Consider the following 4,410-nt stretch of genomic DNA (forward strand, 5'->3'; position numbering starts at 1 on the left):
GTCACCATCTACATCCTTATACTTTTGCATTTCACATAGTTCAACAAAATTATTAAGATGGGCAGCGAGCATCATCAGTAACTAACACAAGAAAATTTCTCTCTCATAACAAGATTCGATAAAGCGGGTTTAATTTCAAAGAATTATGTCTGTAGTAGCAGGTGGAGCAATAGGTGTGCATAGGAAATCATTATTATTTGTGCTAGTGAAGTCACACAACTTAGTATTCTCAACAGTACCCATTTTAGCAGTAGTAAATAAAGCAAACTAAATAAAGTAAATGAAAGTAACTAATTTTTTTGTGTTTTTGATATAGAGATCAAGACAGTAAATAAAGTAAAACTAGAAACTAATTTTTTTTGTGTTTTGATATAATGCAGCAAACAAAGCAGTAAATAAAATAAAGCAAGACAAAAACAAAGTAAAGAGATTGGATGTGGGAGGCTCCCCTTGCAGCGTGTCTTGATCTCCCCGGCAACGGCGCCAGAAAACAGTCTTGATGCGCGTAGTTTACACGTCCGTTGGGAACCCCAAGAGGAAGGTGTGATGCGCACAGCAGCAAGTTTTCCCTCAGTAAGAAACCAAGGTTATCGAACCAGTAGGAGCCAAGAAGCACGTTGAAGGTTGTTGGTGGCGGAGTGTAGTGCGGCGCAACACCGGGGATTCCGGCGCCAACGTGGAACCCTGCACAACACAATCACGGAACTTTGCCCCAACGTAATGATGAAGTTGTCAATCTCACCGACTTGCTGTAAACAAAGGATTAGATGTATAGTGTGGATGATGATGGTTGTTTGCAAAGAACAGTAAAGAACAATTGCAGTAGATTGTATTTCAGATGTAAAGAATAGGACCGGGGTCCACAGTTCACTAGTGGTGTCTCTCCCATAAGATAAACAGATGTTGGATGAACAAATTACAGTTGGGCAATTGAAAAATAAAGAAGGCATAACAATGCTGTTATCACCAGAATTTGACCGGATCAGAGGTGGGCCGCGATTGAAGATGGGCTTGAAGAATATACATGGAAGAAATACATGAATCGGCCTTGTATACAAAGTTTGGGCTAGTTTGCCCGTGTATCTGTACCATAGTAGGAAACGTGTCGGTTAGATGGAGTTTGGGCTCGTGCCCGGTTGGGATTATTCCCACGTTAGAAAGTCTACGGACTATAAATATGTATCTAGGGTTTATGAAATAAACAACAATCACGTTCACCACAAACCAATCTAGGCGCATCGCCAACTCCCTTGTCTCGAGGGTTTCTTCCGGGTAAGCATCATGCTGCCTAGATCGCATTTTGCGATCTAGGCAGTACACGTTTATTCGTAGTTCATGCGTTGCTCGTGCTGAAGCCTTTTTGATGGCGAGCAACGTAGTTATCATAGATGTTTTAGGGTTAGAATTGTTCATCGTATCATATGCTATCGTCGTGCGACCCTTAGACATCTAGCCGCCCTTACACCTATCTTGGGTGTAAGGGCGGCACCCCGCTTGATCATCGTTTAGTAGATCCGATCCGTTATGATTGCTCCTTGTTCTTCAAGGATTAGTTTAATATCTGCATAGTTAGGCCTTACAAACGGGTTGAAGGATCCGAGTGGCGCGTAGGGTGTAGTTTGCTAGCCCTAGACGGGATGTTCCGAGGATCAACTTCGTGTTGGTTTTTAGGCCTTGTCTAGGGTCGGTTTACGATCACCGTGTGTGGCCGCCAGGCTCAATCACGAGTAGGATGTTCCGATTATGCGGTGAAAACCCTAAATCGTAGTAGATCGTTTTAGCTTTGTTTTGATCAAGCAGGAACACCATCTGATCGTACACCTCGTACGCATCATGGGTGGATCGGCTCCTTGAGCCGATTCACGGGACAACCCGAGAGCCGATCGAGGCTCGTATTTAATGTTTACGTGTATGCCATGCGAGGAAACTAAGCGAGGCACATCCAACACCTTCCTGACCAGGTATAGGTCAGGTGGCACGCCCTTGCATCAGCATCGGACGTGCGTGCCGAAGGCTTTGCGGGCCGTCGCTCCGAGGGACCAGGGCCAGCCGCAGTCCTGGGAGCCTCCCGGCTCTACGGTGTTGCCCGTCGCTGCTCGCCGGTGGGTTTCGACCGCAACCCATTCTCGGCACGCCCGGTGGGACCATCTTCGACATCAACCGCATCGCCATCTACATCCGAGATGGCGGAAGGCACTCCGGTCAAGTACGAGGATCCGACCGAGGAGCTCAAGAAGAAACATGACGAGATCAAAGCGAGTCCTCGAAGCCGACCTCATCGGCTCTTTTCACGTGAACCCGCTCACATGGCATCGGGTGGAAAGGGTTCTCACCGGAAGGCGCGCTCGATGGAGTGGACCTGTCCACCCCGTCGGAAGAACGCACCGGGTCGCTGCGTCGGGAGATTAGCTTCATGGTGGCTCATTCGCTGCACCGCCATTCCGAGAGCCTCGGTGAACACTTTGGAGCGTGTCGCTCTGCGCGTGATCCAGGAAATCATGAGCCATCAGTATTCTCCGTCAGGACCAGCTCTGGGGACTCACCAAGGAGAGATGCCACTCCAGTCCCGTCCAGCACTGCCGTTCGCGTTGGCAGCACTAGAAGTAACGAATTCACCGGCATACGTCGTCTACAAGATCGGTGGTGACCCTAGTGACTACCAATTCTTGCATGAGGCGCCTAAGGAGATCCCTCACGGATACACGTGCACATATGTGCCAGACTGGCATGCATCGGGCACTCTCGAGCCGAGCCGCAACGACAGGGACTTCCGGAACAGACAGGAGGAACTTCGGGAACGGACCTTGAGAAGCGAGACGTGGCTAGCTAAGTATGCCACTCAGACAAACCTCCGGAGCTCAGCTCCTGCGGTTGGCTCGGAGCTGGAAAAGCAAGCATGGCCGGCTAAGTATGCCACCCCGGCGAATCTTCGAGTTCGACCGTAATGTCCCAGGTTTAGAGACGATCGAGGGGTAGATTTTAGAAAGGGATGTGCATTGCATTGTAATTTACGGGGAAATTTCGCGCTTTTATACAAAACTGCATCGAAGGGGGACAAGTTTCTCTCTCGACACCTTACAGGGTTAGGGTTTCGAGAGTGCGACAAACTTGCTCTTATCTAACTAAACTAGGGTTTTGAGAAGAGAGGGGAGAGTTTGCATCATAACTTAAGTTGCATGATTGAATTCAAACTTAAGTTGAATTTGAATTTCAAATTCAAACATCAAATGAATATCTCATAAATTCAATTGTGAGGAAATTCATCAAGTAAATTATAAATAATAAACAATATGAACAATTAAACTATAGTAAAGCTCATTAGAGAAAACTTTGAGCTTTATTGATTAACACACAAGATACATTGTCTTTACATTATTCATAATGGAAATAAATGAATTTTACAACACATTACAAGAATTGGAGAAATTGAAGAATAAAAGAAAATAAAAAGAAAAGTACAAGGATGGATCCTATCCTAAATACTACAAGATCATCTTCACTTGATCTTGAATTTGATGATCTCCATATCCATTTTGATCAATTGTTGATTCCCTGCACAAAACAAAGCAAGACAAGAATTAAGCCAAGTGGCAAAGCCACTTGGCAGGTTAGCAAATAAAGGAAATGAAGGGGATATGATCAAGCTGCCGAGCTGATCCTCTCCAAGCCAAGTTCAGAGTATCAGGTGCACACACACACACAGGCAGCTCACACTGCGTGTGTGCATGCTCAACACCAAGCTACTGAGTGTGCATGTAGCACAACACACACACACATCATCAGTGAGTCACCAAGTGTGCCGGACCTAGGCTGTCGACCAGGGAGGGCAAGGGAGCACCAAATATAAGCTTTTCAGAAGCAAACCCTAAGCCATATCCATCGACAGGCTTCACTGGTAAGTCACCAAGAACACAAGAACACATGAACAGCCACTGCTGTTCAATCTGCTAACTCACCACAGTACTGAATCAAGCTCACCAGGAGGAGCAGGGCAAGTAAATCAACCACAAGAACAACACAGAAGCAATCCTCTACACCAACAAACCATCTAGGAGCTGGAGTGAGGTATAAACAAGATCAACCCGAGCAAAACCCTGTTTTGCTCATAAATAAGCATACACTTGCATCACGGAATCAAATAAGGGTAGGAAACCCTGGATGTATCATCACTTGGTTGCAAAACCATTTGGTGCCGGTAAATAAAGCAAAGGCTAGAAGGAAAACAACCAAGGGAACACTGGTTGTGTCAACACAGTGACACAACCAGAGAAATCCATCATGGATTTGATCCTAATTAGCCATTCAAAGTCACCAAGCACCTAACAGTCTAGCTACACCATCAGAATGGTAGAAATACAAGTTTCTACTAGTATTGTCAACATCAAAAGGCTTCTGGCAGTCAAACATGAT

This window comes from Lolium rigidum, chromosome 3 (genome assembly GCF_022539505.1).
Source record: "Lolium rigidum isolate FL_2022 chromosome 3, APGP_CSIRO_Lrig_0.1, whole genome shotgun sequence".
Taxonomy (NCBI): Eukaryota; Viridiplantae; Streptophyta; class Magnoliopsida; order Poales; family Poaceae; genus Lolium; species Lolium rigidum.